This window comes from Loxodonta africana, chromosome 10 (assembly GCF_030014295.1).
Source record: "Loxodonta africana isolate mLoxAfr1 chromosome 10, mLoxAfr1.hap2, whole genome shotgun sequence".
Lineage (NCBI taxonomy): Eukaryota > Metazoa > Chordata > Mammalia > Proboscidea > Elephantidae > Loxodonta > Loxodonta africana.
Window position 1 is genome coordinate 89,399,554 of NC_087351.1, and position 21,310 is coordinate 89,420,863.

Genomic DNA, 21,310 nt, shown 5'->3' on the forward strand with positions numbered 1-21,310 from the left:
TTCCCCGACCGCCTGGCTCCCGGCAGTGAGCCTTCTGCAGAGAGCCGCTCCAGGAGCATTGCCTCACCCTCCCAGTCAGCCGTCTCCACACCACAGCTACCTGGAGTGAGTCAAAACAGCAGGCTGGGACATGGCGGAGCATCCCCTCTGGCCCAAGGCTTCTTAGTTTTGACTTGGCGGATTCACCAGTTTCTCTGTACTAGTACTTATTCAGCCTTTCCCTTTATCGAACCCAAAATACCGGGGAAATAACAATTTAGCCACAACCCCCTATCCAGACTGCTCAAGAAAGCAAGTTGGATTCTATGTCATAGTGTTATGTTTGGTATGCGCACACATATGTCTTAATCTCCTTGTCTGTCTCTGTCTTCACTGTTCCTGAGGGAGATATATATACACACACATGCCCGACGTCTTCAGACATACTGAGTTAGAAATAAACGTGCATTTAAACAAACTTTCATCACAGTCTCAATCCTTTAAAAGGCATAGCTCTCCAGATAGCCCTCCCACCTTCCCCACCCTCCCCCCAAATAATCACCATGATTTATGGTGACACATTTCATCTTTACTTGTCTGAGACGACCGACCCTGCTTGGAAATGTGTCAGGGGCTGTGGGAGGCAGAACACCAATGTTTTAGAGATAGATTTTCCCCTGAAGGAGAAACCCATAGCGACAATGCTGCGGTGGGAAGGAACTGAGCGACAAGGGCCTTAACCCAAGATGCCAGGTGGAGAGACAGGCAGAATTCTGGCAATGGGACCTGGTAGACCAGCAGAGCCCGGCATAGCCAGGCGCAAGCAAAATCCCTCCACCGTCTTCCCCCAGTTTCTTCCTCCGATCGCCGTCCTTCCCCTCCCCGCAGCTTGCCATGTGAGCTGGCATCCTCCGAGAACCCCCGCGCTAAACTAGGGCAAAAGGTCAGCTCTCCACCAGGCCTTTCCGGAGCGCCATAGCCAGTTTGGGGTGAGAAGGTCGCAGTGCGCCCACACACTTCGGAGCTCCCCGCAGTTTCTCTCCCGCCCCCCGCCGTTTTGTGGCAGAGATGGGACAGGAGGGGGGCCCCCTCTCAGGCCTGGCATCCCAGAAGCCAGCTGGCTCAGCCTTCGAGGAGGCCCCGGCTGAACCTCGCGTCACCCCCGCTGCAACGCGCGCCGCCAAGCGCTCCGGCGAGAGAAAGGCCTTTTTTGGTAACACTCCTCAGCCCCGCGGTAAGCAGGACCCGGCTCTGGCCCCCGGGAGCCGCCTCGGAGTAGATGAAAACAAATGTTTGGGTTGGGCCCTTCTCTAGCCTCTCCAATGCCCCTGCTCCCAGAGCGCCAGGAACCCCAGGGGCGCGGTGTGAGCCCTGAACCTGCAACGTGCAAAGGGGCCGCGGTGGGTGGGGTAATCGAGACAGCACAGTGATTTTACACATGTACTCTCAGGCCGGTCCGTGGCGGAAGTATTTGACTTTCCCTAAAGGATTAATCCTGGTATTAAAAGGAAGGAAAAAAAAAAGTATTAGCTTGGGCAGGGGCATAAGGTTACGCAAGAGCCACTGGAGCAGAAATCCCAGGAACAACGTGATTCGCCGAGAACCCCCGGGGAGGGGAGTCCGCGCCGCCTGTCAGGACCTGCCCAGCCTGGGGCGCGCGGGCATCTGGGCTCACCGTGCAAAATCGGGCTGAAGGGAAAGGAGGACGTAGTAGTTGCTGCTGGCACAGCGGCCGCAGCGAGCGGTCGGATCGCTTACTGCTTTCTTCCGAGGGGCGGGGATCAGGGAGGGGAAGAAAGGCGGGAGAGTCGCGTCTGGTTCCTGCCTCCTCCTTGCTTCCTCTCTTTGCCAGAGTGCCAGGTCATGGGGGAGCCCAGTACTGTCCTCAGCAAAAACTGGTGTGTTTTTTTGGTCCAATAATAAAGGAACCCTGGAATAAGCCTTTCAGGGGCCAGGCCTAGAGGGAAAAAAGGGAAAGCGCCAGACAAGGGTGCCATTCACCGACCCGGTTGGGTTAAAACAAACACCAACACCCCAAGAAGAATGGGGGTTGCGGGGAAGGAAGCCTTGGAAGACTAGAGTAGGCAGAGAGGCCGGCGCGGCGGCCGTCAAGACTCCAGATGCGCAAAACTCCTGGCCCTCTCGGCCCACCCCGTGTGCGCCAGGGCCTCAGCAAGGAGCCGGGATGCCCGCGGGTTCCCACCAGCCCTCACTAGAGCTGGGGATTTCCACCGCCGGGCTCTGGAGACCCTGTGCCGCCGGCGCTTTCCTGCTGGGGCCGCCCAAAGGCGGGGCCTCCGAGCGGGAAGCCCCTCCCTACGGCCTCGCCATCCCTAAGGTCATGTCTGGTATAGACAGGACAGCCTTCATTGCTGTCCCAGGTTGGGGTCGATGGGCCAGGACCTACACATATTTTGAGCTGTCTGAGCTGGGTGGTTGAAGCTGAAACTCAGGAGAGAGGGAAGAAGAGAAGGCACTTAGCCCTGGGTACGTATTTACATTGTGCGGGGACTTGGCTGGCCCTAAATAACTGTGTGACCTTGAGCAAATCACTTGAACTTCACTTTCTTCATCTATAACATGGGAATGATTTCAGCTTTATTGGTCCTTGTGGAAGACACAATATTATAATGTACTTAATAAAATGTAAGAAATGATTAACATAATAATGGCTAATTTTGTCTAGGGCTGCAAAGTGCATTCCCAGACATTATCTCACCAAATCCCCACACCAACCCTGTGAAGTAGGTGCAACTTTCATCGCCTTTTTGTATAGGTGAAGAAAATAGGTCCAGAGGTGGTTCAAAGGTACTGGAAACCCTCTCTCGGGCTCTAAACACATCATTCCTTCTTCCACCCCAGTGTTGTTAGCCTTAGGGGGACTCAGATGCCTCTGAGAAACTGCAAGAAAATAAAGAAAGTAAAACCTCTCCCCAGCAGAGTTCACAGGTTAAGAATGCCACAACTGGTGTAAGTAGTGCAAACAGACGCAAGGCTGTGCATAAATTAGCAGCGGTTATTTTGGAGGACAACCTGAAGCTCTAGAACGCACTGAAGTATGTAGGAATGTACTGCATTTTAAATGAGCACATCTGAGGAGGACCTCAGGATGCAAGATGAGGCGGAAGAAGCAAAGTGGTAAGGGTGCATTTGATGGTGGAAGGAGCCTCTTTACAGGCCTGCAACCCTTTGTTCTCACCTAATTTAGGTCACACTGACTGTGTGCACATCCACCTAACATGTGCCAGCCCTGTTTTTGGGCTGGGGGCTGCTCCATGACTATGGGAGGCTGATGCCCTCAAAGCACTTTTAGCCTAGGAGAGCTGTACACCTGACCTGCAAATCTGGCCGAGATCTCATTGGAGCTGTAAGCCCAGGGGAACAAAGTGCCCACCCCCCATTGTGGTCTAGGGGACCCCTGTGCTGAACTTCCTGGCCAGACCCACAGACAATCCAAGCCCAAAAGGTCCCTGGTGGAGTGTGAAACTGTTCTCACCACTTACGTTTTGTTTCAAAGCTGAAAACTTGGCTGCCAGATGACCTGGTGGGCTTCCATTCCCTCAGCTCCTTAGCTTGGGAAATGCCCTCCTATTTGCCACTCTTTCTGTCATTTAACCATTTATTTATAAAGCACTTTCTATATCAGTGTTGGGGATTTAACAATGAATCAAACCAGATTGGCCCCTGCCCAGATTCTGGAAGCTTCCATTTCCTCCTAGGTGTCCTAGTTTCCTGATGCAATAGCCCAAAAGTCATGAGAGGCAATGTTTGTCCAATACTCTCACCAGCCACGTGACTAACTTAGAGCAATCTATCTATTCTCTCTGGGTCTCCGTTTCCTCACCTGTCAAATGTCGATATTAAAATCTGTTCTCCCTACCTCAGGGGCTTGCTGTGAAAGTCTCAATGTTATTGCCAAGGGCTGTAGAAAGACAAGCCATTGTCAGGAATCTCTTTTCCAGCTCTAAGCCCGCCTTAGTAGAACAGCCAGAGAGTCAGGCCTGATGCGAAGCCTTGTCCTCTTTCTTTATCTCATCGCTGGAGTGTTTCCTCTGGATGGCTAGCCTAGCATTTCTGTATTCCCCCCTCCCCTTGGCTGACAAACAAGAAGTGACTGCCCCTCACCCTAAGAGCTAAAACGTGAGACAATAGCAAGGTTAGTCTGTCATCTTCTCATCCCTCCTACAGGAAGAAGGATTTCCTGGCCCCAAAGCCCAAATGGTGAAGCTGGGAGCCGCTGGATTTATTTGGGGATTTTACTTTTTTGTTTTGGTCAATTTAGAAAGAAAAGAGGCAGTGACCTCTTCTTGCAAAAACAAAACTAGGCAGGAAGTGTGCTGGGCCTGAGTGGCAGGGACTAAGAGTGTAATTACAGGTTTTTGTTCAGCATTTTCATGTAATTAAATCTAAAGGAAAGCGAGCCTGACTGAGGCTTCTTGGTTGCAGAGAAGAGGGGTGTGTGTGTGTTGGGGCGGGGAGAGGAAGGGGTGAGATGGATTTGTTTTTCAGGCTGAGAAGAAGAGGGTTTCTCGTCTTTATTGATATTTTTATATTTCTTTTCCAAGAGGTAGCCAATTATTCATCTTTTTATTCGGTGCCACTGCACTCTCCTTGGTGACATTTGCCAGCCGAGCGCAACCAGCGCAGCCGTCTCAGCACTGATTTCACTTTCGCACATGGATCGCCCCCTCCCCACTATTTCATATTGCTGCTTTTTGCCTGGTTGCGCACACAATAAACCCACAGCAAAATCCACAGCCTGCTTTCTTGCCTTCGGAGTTTCGAGACCAGCGACCTCCGATGCCGCGAAATAGCCCCTCCTTTTGTTTTGAATTCCGACTCATAGCGACCCTATAGGACAGAGTAGAACTGCCCCATAGAGTTTCCAAGGAGCGCCTGGTGGATTTGAACTGCCAACCCTTTCGTTAGCAGCCGTAGCACTTAACCACTACGCCACCAGGGTTTCCATATAGACTCGACAGCACTGTTTTTTGTTTGTTTGTTTTGAATAGCTTCTGGTTTTCCCTGTTCGTCTTTACCATACTGCCTACCCCACCATCCTACGCAGCCTTCCCCGCCGCTGCCTCGGTTTCCCTTCCCGGCAAGCAGTCTTGGTGCACACTCGCCCCTTGTCTGCATGCCCAGAGCATTTGAAAGAGGTCCGGAGTCTCCGACTCGCGGGGTCCTCTCTCCTGCCCCTCCCCGATCCCTCGGTGCTCCCCCCCTCCCCGCCCCACGACGTCCCCTGGACCACTGTGACCTGGCTACAAGAATGGAGCCACTGTCTGCTCACATTCTTAAGGGCAGGAAACTTGACCCACCCCAAAACCACGCGCCCAGAAGGAGGGGCACTTGCATTTTCCGGGGGGGCGGGCCTCTGCCAGGGTTAGCGGGGTTGACCGCGGTGCCGCCCCCTCCTCTCCTCCTTTCCTTGCCCCTACCCCCCCCCCACGCCCGCAGGTTACTCCCACCCGCACCTCCACCCCCTTCACCTACTCTTCCCAAGAACAGATTGTTTATTAGAACGGGGAGCCAAAAAACCTACTCCTGTTTTTGGCCTCTGCCAGAGATTAATCACACTTGGGAACCGCACAGAACTTGACTGTGTTGAAGCGGGGGCAAGTGAAAAAAAGGGAAGACCAATAATTTTGACATTTGACAAGCAGACCCAATGGGCGCTACCTTTCCCCGTCTTTATTTTGGTAAATCAGCCAAAGGGACTGAATTCCATTCCCACTCCCTCCACCCCAATCTCCATACCCCTACTCCTCTAATTCCCCCTCCTACTCTAAGTCTTCACGTTTGATGCTTTAATGGTACTGACTGGCTTTTAATTCTGATTAACGTCCTCAGCTCTGTGTGTGTGTGTGTGTGCGCGCGCGCGCGCGCGCGTGTGTGTTGGGGGGGCTGGAAAGCCACAAACCGGACCGCCTGACAAACACCCCCTTTTCATCCTTCTCTTTGGAATGACATTAAGATGGACTGGGGGGGGTGCGGATTCAGAGAAGAGGCATGGAAAAAAGAGAGGGAGCAGGAAGCAATTTATGTGCTTTTCTAAGGCAGCTAGTAAAATTCCTAAGAGAAAAGAAATGCCAAAATTGACTGTCTTGGTGTATTTTAGACTCATCGTCAGGGTGAATCATGTCAGGACTTTGGGCTGGACCTGCGGCCTGGACAGGCACACAAAACATCCCTGTGGCAGGGAGGTGCCCTTCTGAAGGAAGAGAGATTCTTCTCCATCAGGATTTTTTTTTTTCTCTAATTCAGTGCAAGATGGAATTTTTGTTTTGTTTTAAACGGGGGCTGGTAAAGAAAAACCAGGGATAGAAATCTCCCCCATAAAACACGGCCCCCAAAGGGAAGGCGCAAAACCCATTTGATCCAAGATATAGATATCTCCACCTTGGGTTTTTTTTCTCCCCTTTGCTTACAACTCTGCGGACATCAGGTTAGCAAAAGGTAATAAATAGTCCTTGCACAGCAGGGTCTGGACTAGTGAAAACAGTTTACTGAAATTAATGGGCCTCACTTGAACCAAAACCTCCACTTTGGAATTAATGCCAGACATAGTTTTCCTGAACTCTATCCAACCGCCTAAGCGGCAGACAATTTTCCTTCTATTTGTGCTGGAAAATAAAGCCTGGGCCCTTGATCTCACTGTAGTTTTTTTTTTTTTAATCAGCACGGGGAGCACTATGCCAATTTCCACTTTTTGCCAGTAGAACCCCTTGTGCTCTGGGCTGTGTGATGGTCAGAAGTTATATTTTAAACTTTCCATTGAATATCATCTCTCCCTATCCGAGCTTTCACCTCGACACCCGAAGGATTCAAGGAAAGCTGCAGAAAGAGGCTCAGCTTCAGTAACAACCCTCATCCCCACAGCTCTTGGAAAGGCTCAGTCTGAACAACGCTGTCTGCTTGGACTCCATTCCCCAGCTTAAATGAAGCTGCGAACTATCCAACCGAAACCCACCCTCCGTCCCCTGTCGTCCCTCCCCCCCCCCCCCCCCCCCCAGTAATCAGGGTGTCTACAGTTCTGGAGCTGCTTCTATTTTTATTAATGCATTTCTAAGGCTGAAAGGCATACACACACGTTCACGCCCAGTGGTTAGGGCAGATACGGCGGAGACCCTAAGCCCCGGCTGTCAGTGTCTGATCCAAACCTGCCTCGGCCCTTCCCCCCCGATTATTAATAAAAGCCCGGTCGTGGGCAGCCGTCGTTCTGGTTTTCATTGTACAGTCTGCACTGGTGACACAGGACATGTGGAAAATTTTGAGAGCACTGCGGTGAATGGTGTGGAGGGGGAGCTTGAGCAGGGGTAGGGGAGGGAGGCGAGCGAGTTACTTTTTAGCTTCCGCTAAGTACTTGGCAGCTCGCCAGGCCCAGAGGCTTCTGGGAAGCCAAAGCCTCCCCAGTATAAACTGCCAGCTTTAAGCAGCCCTGACAGTTCTGCTCCTTCCAAACTTGGCAGCCATTCAAAGTGCTCTTTCATTTGAAATGCTGGAAGCCTGCCATGTGCAATGCAGATTTGCTGTGCCTGTGCGCAGAAGGAACTGATAAATGCCGTTGCAGTTGCCATGGGGACAGGAGGCTATCAGAATGGCCTTGTGATCCGCAGCCTCTCAGCGCGGCAGGCTCTCGCTCTCCCCCCCTCCTCCCTCTAGTCAGTGAGATGGTGAAATAAATGTTCTGGAAAAAGGTTAACCCTCCCCGCTCCGGTCCCGAAGCGAGAGGAGGCAGCCCCGCGGAAGGTGAATCGCTTAAGCACTTCCTTGGCCTGAGGGCCTAAACCCGGTTCTTAGGTCGGTTGTCATACCCCCCTCCCCAGCCCCCAGGCCTCCAGCCGGCTCCTGGGAGGAGGTTTGGTTCACAAAGCTGTGTTTTTCATAGAGATTTTCAGCAGGCCCAAGTGTAAGGCTTTGAGTCATCAGAACCCGGATGTAAACACAGTTCCCGCCCCCCCCCCCACACACAAACACACACGTTCTGCACAGTTTGAGCGTATTTTATCTTTTTAATAATATTTAGCTGGCAGCTTAAAACTGCAAGGATGCCAGATATTTTAGCCAGCCACTTACATCATGCAGCGTCCATCTTAGGGAGAGCGTTTGCCTGTCCCCTTCTTGTTCTGTCTCCCGACCCTGAGAAGGCAGGGACTCGAGTTCTTTCTGAAGTCAGCTTATGGCAGTACAGGAAACCAGGTCCCTTAGAACCCTGGGCTTTAGCGTGAGCATGACACCACCTCAGGCAACAGTGAAAGAGGGCATGTTCCTGTCAGACACAAGACACCGCGTGATTCAAGGTGAAACAGGTCTGTCATTTACGCTGCGATTTCGGGTGGCTATGTGCGAGGGTGTAGCAGTCTGGATGGAGGGCACACGCCCGGTTTTGCACACACTGTATTTAAAACACAGTCTGATTCAATGTACAGAAACAAAATAGCACGTTCAGATCCGGTATATTTTCAGGTGTGTGGTGCCAACTCTATGGGTGGCCTGTTTAATGGGGAAAAATGAAATACTCCACTCTGGCCAAAGCCTATGGAAGCCAGAGATTTAGTGATTTATTTGCACTGGGGATAATAAAGGTGAGCAGTATTCTCTCTCAACCCAACTCGCTATCATTTCCTGAAGGTTTCCTGAACTTAAACCTTCCTTAACATCCCAGGAAAGGAATGTATTTTTCCTGCGGCTTTCAATATTTTCCGCTAAATGTATTTCGGCACACTGTTTATCTAGGGCTTCAGCTTACTGACCTTTATGTACTTTTAACACCTCGAGGCAGTTCCACTGAAGAATGGTGTATGTTTATTAAAGAGGACTTTATGTGCTGAGCATTAAGGCAGTGGGGGTTTCTGTTTGGGTCTGTTTGCATAATGAAGACTTCAGGGTGCTATGCAAGTAGAGGCCCTTTTGGTTGGATTTGTGAAGCCCTTTTGACAAAAGTCAGGAGCCCGGGTGGTGCTGTGGTTAGGCACTCTGCTGCTAACCTGAAGGTCAGTGGTTCGAACCCACCAGCTGCTCTGAGCGTAAAAGATGTGGCAGTCTGTTTCTGTAAAGATTACAGCCTTGGAAGCCCCTCTGGGGCAGTTCTACTCTGTCCTATATATAGGGTTGCTATAAAAAATAATAATAATAATTTTTATTTTTTATGGAACCGACTGGAGGGCACTAGGTTTATGAGTGGGAATCGCATTGACCCCTTGACAATGAGGTTTTTTTTTTTTTTTTTTGGCAAAGTGGGTCTTACGTAGCTCACACAAACCCTCGAATACCATAGAATGTTGAGCCAAACGAGATATTTCTCCATAATTGTGTGGCCGACATGGAGGCAGGGTCTACAGAAAGGCTGAAATGCCCCCAAATTCCTGGGGCTTAGCTGCAATTTCTTTTCATCAGCCTCTCACTGGTTGTCTGCTTATGATTGTCACGGCAATTCTGGCTAGGCTACGCACTCTGTTTGTCTCGCTGGAATTTCCTGATTCCAAAGTCGCCCCTTCCAAATAAATAAATTAATCAATAAAAACCATCTGCTTCACCTTGCCATCAGGCGCAGAGCTGGGAGGCTTAGTGTTACAATGCAATTTTTAGGAGCAGTTGGCCTTGGAGACATTTTGAGGGGTGAGTTTCAGCTTGGAATTAAACAGGGGTTGGAGGCAGACATCAGGTGATTCAGAAAGCCTCCCTCCCACCCAGGCCCACCGTCTCACCTTCCCCAGACAACCCAGCAGCTGGGTTCTTGGCTCTGGAAACCGCTAAGCTTTGGCAAGCCAAAAGCATATTTTGTGGTGGTGATTCCTCTCTCAGGTTGACGGACATGTTTCTGTACTGAGCACAAGGGATGTTTCCTGCCTATGTGTGTGAATCAGAGGCTTATTTTCAATCCAGGGTTTCTGGTGGCAATTCAAAGCTGGAAGAACAAAGCCAGTCATGAGGAGCCCTTCTCCTGAGTCCAGAGATAATGAATCTTTCCTAAGTTATTGCCACAAACAGCTCCGATGCAGTCTTTTGGCGTTTTAACTATGCCAAGACCAGCCAGCTTCCTCAGAAGCTGATGCCCAAGTTCACGTTTCAGGTGCTACCCTTCCTCCCTCTCCGTGTCCTTGATAGTGTTTGCCGACTTCCAAAGTTTTTGTTTTTTGGGGTTTTTTTCCCCCTCAGCCTTCCTCTCCCAAATTAGGGTGGGAAGATTTGCAGAAGCCATTTGTGGCCCTTGAGTGCCCTCTGAGATTGAGGCCAGCCTTGAGATGCCAAACAGCCTTGACATTGTCTGCTTTCTGCATGGTGATAGCAGGAACGGATAAGAGAGGGAAGTTCATGGTATGGCCCCTTTATACCAAGGCCTGAAGAGCCAGCTTCCCAGAACATGGATTAAGAAGGTCTGTCCTGGACCCGTTTAGGAGTGGCAGGGGAACTACTCCCTTTTGTTTTGTTGTCTAGCATGTGACTAGAATGCTGCCAGCTAATTTTAACCCCACAAAAGGGCTGCTGGAAAGAAAAAAAAAAAAAAAAACTATCTTGCATCTGGAGAGAGAAATGCTGTGGGCTGGATAAAAGCTTTTTCAGCCTGTGTTCCTTCCTGTTTCAGTTTCCAAGCTTGCATTATCGGTAACCTGAAAAATGATGAGTTTCACCAAATTCCTGGATGTTGCACAAGAGGACAATGAGGCTATTTCGGGTGCTGTGAGTGTGTCTGGAGCAGACCCTGGAAGCCATTGTTTTCAGGGAGGAGACTGTTTTGGGGTTTCCTGGTACTTTCCTTCTGGGGTCTCAAAGCCACAAGGGGGTACTGCTGGGGTAGGGGGAAGGAGCTCTCTTGCTGGGGTGTGTTTGGGGGGGCTGTCCCTGGCAATCAGGTAGGCTGTACTCAGGAAATCCCTGGATGAAAAGTAGTTAGGCCAGTAGGGGGTGGTGACAGGAGCAGCGGTGGTCCTGGGGGTGTTAAAAGGTGGGTGGTAGGGAGTGTTTAGATGCTTAAAGTGGGACAGCAGGACAGAAAGAAGTGAGGAAGAAGGAAGCTTGCACAACAGCTGGGTGGCCCCTGGGACATAGCCCACCATCTCTCTTACTAATTTTCTGTATCCGTTTTTATCAGCAGGAATAAACGGAGGACCTCATGAAGTTCCTTACTCTGGATACTAATTCTCTCAGTCACAGAGTATACCCATGGTGGTTAATTGTTGCTGCCTGGGTGTCCAGCAATGCTACTGGAAAGGTACGGAATCTCAAGAGTCAGGAAATTGAATGGGTTTGGGCAAGACAGCTTGTTGCTGAGTAGCCGCTGCCAGTCATTCTAGAACAAGGTAGGGAGGTGGACTGCCATTAACCTGAGGGCCCCAACGAGTCCCAGGAGACATATGGTGAGGGCCCCAATGAGTCCCAGGAGACATACGGCAGCCCCAGAGACTGAGGGGGAAAGGCCCGTTGATGCTGCAGCACTCCCGGCAACCAGGAGAGCTTGGTGGCAGTTGTTCAGAGAGCTACTGAGGGCTTCAGCTGCCTAAAAAGCCATTTGCTCAGCGCTGTTTTAGTCCTGTCTGGCCACCTTCCGTGTATTTAAAGGATCCTCTTCGGGCTCTGAGATTTCCCCTCTCTGCTTGAATCCTCAGGCAAAGACAGCATCTTTGGAAGCTCAGGGGACCTCGTAGGAGACTGCCACCCCAGCTTCTCTGCCTCTAACCTGGTGTTACAACCTGCCCACAGAAGTCAAGAATCAGTGGGCAAATTCCCAAATTAAGGTTCTATTTACTCTGCTGTTCCAGAGGCTTGTTTTAAGCAAGATGCTGTGGTTTCATCAAAAACAGTGAGCGCCCATGAGTAAGTGAAAGTAGCTTTGAATCTTGACAAATATGTTTGAATTTCATTTCTTGCGTTTCACTTTGGGGGGTTAGGTCAGTCAGCATTTTTCTCTGTAAGCCCACTAAAAAACATTTCTTATCAGCTAATAACCTGCCGTTCTGCACCGCTGAATTGGTAAGGAACCCTGAGTCAAGAATTTTTTTCCCTGTGCTTCCCCGTTTGCAGATTTTAGCCAGTTAGGTGTCATTAGTATACTTTCCTCCTTGACCTTTCAAGCCAGAGGGTTCCTAAATGTTACATAATAGCTCCACAGCTGGAATTCAGCTGCTTCTGGAGTGGAGTAAACATAACTCCTGATAGGTCAACCGGGTGAGGGAGGGCAGAGAGTCTTGGAAGGTTGGGAAAGTCCTTCTTTCTTTCTAAAGCCAGAGCTCAGGAATGAGCAGGGCCTCTGGTGTGAAAACTTTCCAGATGGGGGAAGGAAGGGTAAGCTTTTGCCCTCTGGGTAGATTCCAAGAAATCGCTTTGGGGAGGCCAGCTATTTTGAAATTGCCTTTAAAGAAAACAGCACAAATGTTTAAATTGACCTGGAAAGCCCTTCCTTTTTCCTTTCCCTACAATCCAAGTCTGTTCCCTTAAACATTAATCAACAGGAACATTTGCCCAAGTTTCTCTCCCCCCGCCACCTCTTTTTTTTTATTATTATTATCTTTGGATCAGGAAACTTTTGGAAGCTTTCCCAGGCTGGAGCTATAGAATGTTTCCAGGAAAATGCATAAGGAGTGTCTGTGTTTTGAGTTTTTCGGGAGGGGGCTGAACATGTTTTTCAGAGAGACTGAGCTGGGAGCAGCCAGGTCTTGTGCAAGCGTCCAGCCAAGCAAAAGGGCAGACGGTGCCGGAAAGATCTTTGAGCATCCAAAATTGCTGAAACAAAGGTGTGGTTTAGCGGGCCCGCCTGTTCTTGGCCTCTTCCAGCCTTTTATTATCGCAGCTGCCATGATGTCAGTCTGGTAGCTGGAGGACTCCTGTCTCCAGGAGATATGCTGAGAAACGGGGGGCCAGGGCACAAACTTCATTCTCCAGTTAGCAGCACTTATAATTTCTGTGTGAAGGACCCCCCAAGACTTAGATGGAGTGCAGGGAGTCAATACTCACCCACTAGGCAGGGGCCCTGCCCAGGCATGGACCGCAAGGCACAGAAAGTGTCCTTGGGCTGTTGCTGCCAAGGGTGGTGCCACCCCTAGCGCTTGCCAGCACAGATCTACTTGGGCCTAGAACCCAGACAAAGCTGCAGGCACGCATATATCACAAATATCTGCACACAAAAACAGAGAGCCATCTGGGGAGGTGTGCATGAGGCCAAGGGTAGATGGGAACTCACAGGACACCTCACTGATAGGGGCGGCTCCCAAAGCCAAGGTAGTTGGTGTTTCCTGGAAATACCCTCTGTTCAGGCTGGGAAAAGAGGCAGAAATAGCTCGGTAGAGAGGCCACCTGGGACAGGGCAGAGCTGCCCTGTCCACTGTCCCATGAGAGGGCTGCTTGCTCCTGGGTCAGTCCCCTATACGTGTGAGGACTGCAACCTCAGGAGAGGAGGTAGCAGCAGGGGCCTACAGTGCTGGAAATGAGGGGACACAGACCCTGGCTTTCCACCCTCCATGAGTTTGAAGACTACTTCCCAGTTAACACTGTCATGGTTCCAGCAGTAAGTCTTTTTCGTTTCTACCCTGGGGATACACTGACCCCAGAAAGCATCTCCCCTACAGGAGGCTGGGAAGACGATTTATACCCCAGACTTTGAAATGGTTGTAGCAACAATGTCAGGCACCTCTTATGTGTCAGGTATTGTGCTAAATGTTTTAATGCATTATCTCTTCTAATCCTCAGCTAATGAGGTGGGTTCAGCTATTCTCTTCTTTTTAAAAATAAGGAAATTGGAGCTCAGAGGGGTTAAGTAACTTGCCTTAGGCCACATATAGCATGTGGGAAGCACAATTTGAACTCAGGGTTGCCTGACTCCAGCAGAATGTGGAAATTATCAAATGATACCATTTATATCACACACAAGTAAAGTTTTGCTGAAGATAATTAAACAATTGTTGCAGCAGTACATCGATAGGGAACTGCCAGAAATTCAAGCCCAATTCAGAAGAGGACATGGAATGAGGGATATCACTGCTGATGTCAGATGGATCTTGGCTAAAAGCAGAGAATACCAGGAAGATGTTTTCCTGTGTTTTAATGGCTATGCAGAGGCATTCGACTGTGTGGATTATAACAAATTATGGATAACATTGCAAAGAATGGGAATTCCAGAACCCGTAATTGTGCCTATGTGGAACCTGTATGTAGATCAAGAGGCAGTTGTTCAAACAGAACAAGGGGATACTGAGTGGTTTAAAATCAGAAAAGGTGTGTATCGGGGTTATATCCTTTCACCATACCTATTCAATCTGTATGCTGAGCAAATAATCCAAGAAGCTGGCCTATATGGAGAAGAATGTGGCATCAGGATTGGACAAAGACTCCTTAACAACCTGTGTTATAAGATGACACAACCTTTCTTGCTGAAAGTGAAGAGGGCTTGAAGCACTTACTGATGAATATCAAAGACCACACCTCAACATAAAGAAACCAAAAATCCTCATGACTGGACCAATAAACAACATTATGATAAACAGAAAATATTCAAGTTGTCAAGGATTTCATTTTTCTTGGATCCACAATCAATACCCATGGAACCAATAGTCAAGAAATCAAAAGACATATTGCATTGGGTAAATCTGCTGCAAAAGACCTCTTTTATTAAAAATCAAAGATGTCACTCTGAGGACTAAGGTGTACCTGACCCAAGCCATACTGTTTTTCAGTTGCCTCACTTACATGGGAAAGTTGGACAAGGAATAAGGAAGACCGAAGGAGAATTGAGGCCTTTGAATTATGGTGTTGACAAAGAATATTGAATATACCGTGGGCTGCCAGAAGAATGAACAAGTCTGTCTCGGAAGAATTACAGCCAGAATGCTGCTTAGGAGTGAGGATGGCAAGACTTTGTCTCACTTACTTTGGACATGTTATCAGGAGGGATCTATCCCTGAAGAAGGACATCAGGCTTGGTAAAGTAGAGGGTCACTGAAAAAGAGGAAGACCCTCAACGAGATGGATTGATACAGTGGCTGCAACAATGGGCTCAAACAACAACTGTGAGGATGGCACAGGACCAGGCAACATTTCATTCTGTTATACATAGGGTTGCTTTGAGTTGGAACCAACTCAGTCCTACCTAACAGCAATGACCCCCTCTATCATGTGACTTGGAGTGGGGGTGGGGGTCCTGAATAGTCTAAACTAAACTTTGTATCCCAATTCCCTTGCCAGCAATTTATTTTAGGATGGGTCTGTAACCCAGTTCCAGTAAATGAGATGTAGAGAGGGGTCTGCTGGGGGAGGAGGAGTTCTAGGCAATATTTCCTTGCTCCTAAAACATGAGAGAAACAATTGTCCTTCTGTAGCTGGATGTTATGTCTTGAGCAATTGTTGGGACCACAGAAGCTGTCTTGCTGTGATGAAGGGAGCTACTTTGAGAACCAGGCCAACATGCTAATGATGATAGAGCGGAAATGTGGAAAGAACCTGGGTCCTGGTGGCACAGTTGAGCAAATCAGTTACCTTGTCCTGGAGCCAGCTCCCTCTGCACTAGTTCCTGAAACAAGCGATCCTTTCATTCTTCAGTGAGGAATCCTTGGCTTAACCCAGTAAAGCTGAGGTTGCTGTTACTTGTAGCCAAAAGCATCCCAACAGATCAACTTCACAGGGTCGCTGTGATGACTAAATAAAATAATGTGTGTAAAGTACCTAACACAGTGCCTGGCATATAGTAAGTTCTTAACAAAGATTAAAGACTTTCCTCCTGAGACATTCTAAGGTGAATGCATGAATGACTGTGACAAATGGCCCAAAGAACGAGGCAGAGGCAGATGGTAATAAGTAATAAAGCTTAGAGCAGTTCAGAGGTGGGGCGCTGGAATGACAATGAAAATGACGATGACAATGAAATTTATATGTTATGTTCTGAAGCTTCTCCAATGGAAGCTCTTGGGGCTGTAACAATAATTCTCCTTTTTTACTTCTAGTTCCTTTTCTTACCCTGGTCAGAGTTCAACACTGCACTGAACAGGCTTTTCTAATTGTGGGTGGCCACACTTGCACAATCGGGGTGGTCCCTGATTACCCTGAGGCATGGAAGTCCTGCTACAGGATGAAGGGGTAGAGTGCAATTTGTAGCTCCAGGAGGAGCCAAGGTTTGGAAGCAGAACTAACGTACCCACACGACGTAAAATGGGGCCTGCGATTTGACTAAAGCACAGAGAGCCCTGCTTCCCCCCACCCCAAGACTGCCCCACGGAAGCCCTGCAGAGTTCTGCAGCTAGGAAAGGTCTGCCTTTGGGGGGCCCCAGGGTTGGGCGGCTTGCCTCACTTTTGGCGGGCTGTCCGGGCCACAGAGTTTTGCTTCATGCCAGCCCCACAGCCCTTGCAAACCCCATGCCAGGAGAGCTCAGCCACCCCAATGTCTGCCAGACTCATGTCTGCCCAACCACGTGGGCGGCCCCTGGCAGCAGGGGCCTGGGCAGGGTTTGTGCAAGGACATTGTGGCACCCGCAGCAGGATTGTGAGAGAGGCCATGGCTCACTTCAGGGGAAGCCAGGAGGGAACCTGGAGGAGGCGGGAAGCAGAAGCCATAGACTCAGGGCAGCCTCAGCCCCCTTTTCCAAGGCCATTTTCACCTTAGAAGACTGTCCCTGGCCCCCTTTCCCTCTGACCTGTCCCTGGCAGTTTACTTCCTGCTTGTCCCTCCCTGTCCAGCTAGGTTTAGCACGGCCCTGCTTCCCAGCACTGACAATTCAGTTCACCAGACATTGGTTGAGAATCCACTCTATGTAAAAGGCCATACACCTGCTAGCTACTGAGGGGTGGAAGTCCCTGGGTTGTACAAATGGTTAATGTGCTTGGCCTCCAACAAGCCCACCCTGAGCACCTCAGAAGAAAGGCCGGGCAACCTACTACCAAAACATCAGCCATTGAAAACCCTGTGCCACACAGTTCTACTCTGACACACGAGGTTGCCATGAGTCGCAATCAACTCAACGGTAACTGGCTTTGGTTACTGGGGGATGAGAGATACAAAAGCAACAAGAATACAGTAGAAAGGACTTCAAAATGGTCTTCTAATTTCTCTCAGCCTCAGGTCCTTTTTTCTCTCCACAAAAGCCAAATATTTAAGAAAGCAAGAAAGTGAGTCTGCTGCAGGTGAATCTAGGGCAGGTGCGGGCCCCTGTTTACCCCTCCCCCCGAGGCAGACTCCATGGACAGAATCTGAAAAGCCTGGCTGTAGACCAGAGGGGAAACTGAGGCCCAGGAAGGTCAAGTGACCTCCTTGAGTTAGTGGTCCAGCACCCTATGCCCTATCCATCCTACTGTGCTGACACGTGGCGCTTGTTTCAAAGCTTTAAACTATCCTCTGGGGAGATGAGGCAAGTTAACAGGAATAGAACGCAAGTGCCTGAGGCGTTAAAGGGAGCAAAAGGTTGGAAATCAAGGAGGGAAAGGCTCCACAGAAGCGGGGGTGGGGCTGGGCCTTGAAAAGAAGGAGTAGGGTTTGCTATGGGACTTGGCAGGGCTGGGTGGGGCATTGGGTGGTAGGAAGGAAGCTACTGCAAGCCCCAGAGAATACAGGTAGTACCTGATTTACAATGGGTTTCCGTTCCAAAGACTGTGTCCTAAAAGTCAGTTCTGAGGTAAGCTGAATACCTCTTTTTTTAGCTTTCATTATTATTGCCTTTTATTATCAGTATCTTTATAAATCCAGTCTTTGTCAGTGAGTAAACATCTGACAATGATAACATCAGCAAATGACTCGCTGCAACATTGTACGTAGTATATATATTACTAATGACACGATGTAAAAAAAAAAAACGGTCATAAGTGCGTTTCTTGGTAACTCAAACACGTCATAAGTCAAGGACAAAGAGCTGTAGCCTGTACTAAGAGCTGAAGCCTGAATGAGGACTGGCAACCAGAGACCTGGGTTCCAGCCCTGGCTCTGTCACTGCAAGCTAAGTGGCCTTGGGCTAGTGGCCTCCTCTCTCTGGGCCTGTTTCCTCGTATGCAAAATGCCAAGGGGGAAAGGGGGCTAGATGGCCATGCTGTGATATGCTCTGGAATCTTCTCTGCCTCCCAAAGGATTGGCCTTTGCCTCCCCGCCCCCCCCCCACCACCCAGGACACTCCCCAGTGTGTGCCAGGTGGCTGGAATTGACACCGGCAGGGAGTGTCCCTGGATGCCCCAGGCGGGCAGCACAGCGCTGGCAGGCCTCCTCAAGGTGCCTGCCCAGAGCTTTGGGGACCAGTGACAAACCCTGAGGAGGCAAGAACTGGGACAAAACTGGGGCAGGAGCCAGTTCTCTTCTGAGAAGTGTTCTTTCCAATCCCGCCTCAGCCAGGCAGGACCCCTGCCCAAGTCTGCCCCCTGGAGCAGAAAGGGGGGCTTCCAGGGTAGGGGTGACAAGTTACTTAGCACCAAGCCTCCATATTCTCATTTGTAAATGGGGTAAAAATAGTACTTTAGTATTCTCATTTGTAAAATTGATGCCATCAACACCTCAAGGCAGCACCTTGAATGCCTAGTACCGTGCCTGGCGAAGCAACCACTTGGTAAATATTTGGTCCCACGTGTTCCTAGAGGGCTGCCTGCTGCGGAAGAGCCCACAATTTGAATGCTCCTGACATTAAACATGCTGGTTGAAGTAGGGTCCCTTTATGTCTAACACACCCATCATCACAAATAACAGGAGAGAGTAGGGAACCATGTGTGTGGGAAGTTAGCAAGAAGTCCACTAGAAAACAATGTGTTTGTGCCCCCTGCTGGCCGGGAGCAAAGGTGCTGGCCTGTGCAGCTCAGGGGGCCTCCTGGGGGGCTCAGGGGGATCATTATTAACTGGTCCCGCGGCTGCAGGACCAATTAGCCCAGTATTCACAGAGCATTCACCCAGTGTCAGGCCTTGGTAGGGATACAAACAGAGTGACAGATAAACTACATTTTTGGAGCCAACCGGTTTTGGAGTCAACCAGGTGTGGGTTCAGGCCCGGAGACCACTACTCTTTCTGAGTGTCCATTCATTCGTCAGAAACAGTTCTGGGTTCCAGGTACAGCAGTGAAGAAAGCTCCTCACATCTTGGACTTCTTGTAGTGGATATAGTCATCTAGCCCAAGGAACCTTCCCCATAAACTAGAGAGTAGACATCCTGGGTGTGGATCTCAGGGACCCTGTCACTTGGGGGGACTAAAAGTCACCACCAAAAGCCATGTCTTCTCAAGAGAAACATCTCCCCTTTGAACCTAGGCAATCGCTTGGTTGGTTCATTTGGAAGGGACCCTATTGTGCTCCTGTGGCTCCCAGTCTCGCCAAGTTCTCTCATCCACCAGGTACCTGGCCGACCCTCAGCCCCAGGCTGCGTAGTGGTGGAGCCCTAACCTCTAATGAGAGGCCACTGGAGTGAATGTGGGCGGATCAGGTAAACAGGAAGAGCTCCGCAGACAGTGCATGGATGGCCCACACTGTTTGGCCCCACATGAATATTTTTCCTGCAGTACTTGAATTAACTGGACTGGTCAGCCTTATGACATCGGCCTGGACAGAACTGGGGCAAGAATCATGCCTCTTCTGAGAAGTATTCTTTCCAATCCGACCCTCTTCCCTCTTGGGAAGCCCAGGCCTCAGCCAGGCACCCCTGCCTGTGCCTGTCACCTTCCTGGGTCCCTGTTCTTTTCCAGACCACTGGGCAATTCCTGTCTGGCTTGGCAGGGCCTTGAGGAGGATGGGGCAGTACGGTCTCACTGAGTTAATTATCTACCACCACCACAATCATCAAATTTCCATCCCCACTGGCCTTTATTGCACACATTATAGATGCATGACTTACACGCGCACACACACACACTCAAAGCAAACAGAGGCCTGGAAACCAATTGATGCTAGAGGAATGCTTTAATACCTGTGCCAACACACAAGCCAAGTTGAGTCCAGTTCATTTTTTGAAGATGCCTGTAGTATCATCTCATACCGTGTATGTGTGTGTGCTGTTGCACTCATTCATGTAACAAGCTTTTAATGAGCTAGGGCCAGGTAATTGGGACAACGGCAGTAAACAAATCACACAAAAATTCCTGTCCATACTGGAGCTCACGTAAATTCAAGTGTGTGTGTGTGTGTGTGTGTGCGCGCGCGCATGCACGCGCAGAGGCGTTAGGACAGAAAATATGCAAGTGACATAACGGGACACTGGATGGTAATATATGCTATGGAGAAAGCAAAAGCAGGAAAGGGGCTCCAGTGCCCTTGGATGGTGTTGTTGTTGGGTGCCATTGGGTTGACTCTGACTCACAGTGACCCTACAGGACAAAGTAAAACTGCCCCGTAGGGTATCCAAGGCTGTAATCTTTATGGAAGAAGATTGCCACATCTTTCTCCTGCGGAGCAGCTAGTGGGTTTGAACCACCAACCTTTCAATCAGCAGCCAAGCACTTAACCACTGTGCCACCAGGACTTCTTCCCTAGGATGGGGGGCAATTTTAAATAGGATGGTCAGGGAAGCTCTCAAGAAGGTAACATATAAGTTAAGACCTGAAGGAGATGAGCAAGCTAGCCATGGAGCTGTTTGGTAGAAGAGGATTCCAGGCACAGGAAGTTGCAATGCAAAGGTGGGAACATGACCAGTGGTCAGAGAGGTGGTTCTGGAAAGAACAAGCGGAGAGCAGTAGAACATGAAGTTAGAAAGGGAGTCGTGGAGGGGCAGGCAGTGTTGGCCTTGAGAGCTATTGGAAGGACATTGGTGTTTTCTCCAAGTGAAATGGGAGCCATTGCAGAGTTTTGAGCAGATGGGTGACATCATCTGTCTGTATTTTCATGGGATCACTCTGTAGGTAGGCAAGGGTGGGAGAGCAGGGAGACCTGGCTATGGGAAGAATGTAGGTAAAGGGATGGTGGCTGGGACTAGGGAGGTAGTGGCCAAGGTGGCGAGAAGGGATCTACTTCTGGATATGCTCTGCAGGTAGAACAGATGGGTTGAGTTAGGTGAAAAATCATTCCTTTCGATGTCTATAATGCTTCTGTGTATTTCGTTACTAGCTCCTAAGGTATGGAGGGAGAAAGAGCAGTGTTCATACACATATGCTCACAGATGTACTTGAACACAGCAGCCAATTACAGTGACTTCTGCAAAGCCCCACCCAACTCCAAAGGTGAAGAGCTTCACACCCCATGTGGGGAATAGTGATAATAGTATGTCATGGATTGAATCGTGTTCCCCCAAAATATGTGTAAACTTGGTTAGGCCATGATTCCCAGTATTGTGTGGTTGTCCTCCATTTTGTGATTTTCCTATGTGTGATAAATCATCATCTCTGCCTGTGGTTAAAGAAGATTAGGGTGGGATGTAACACCCTTGCCCAGTGGCCTGCACCACCTTTTATCTTA

General features: G+C 49.6%; 1 long non-coding RNA gene across 1 annotated transcript; it reads left to right on the forward strand.

The window, feature by feature from the left end:
* The first annotated feature begins 7,262 nt into the window (after nucleotides 1–7,262).
* Nucleotides 7,263–20,956, forward strand: LOC111750172 (uncharacterized). Its single transcript, XR_002785339.2, has 4 exons — nucleotides 7,263–8,291; nucleotides 10,568–10,730; nucleotides 11,075–11,194; nucleotides 11,589–20,956. It is a non-coding gene; the product is annotated as an uncharacterized LOC111750172 (long non-coding RNA).
* Nucleotides 20,957–21,310: the final 354 nt, after the last annotated feature.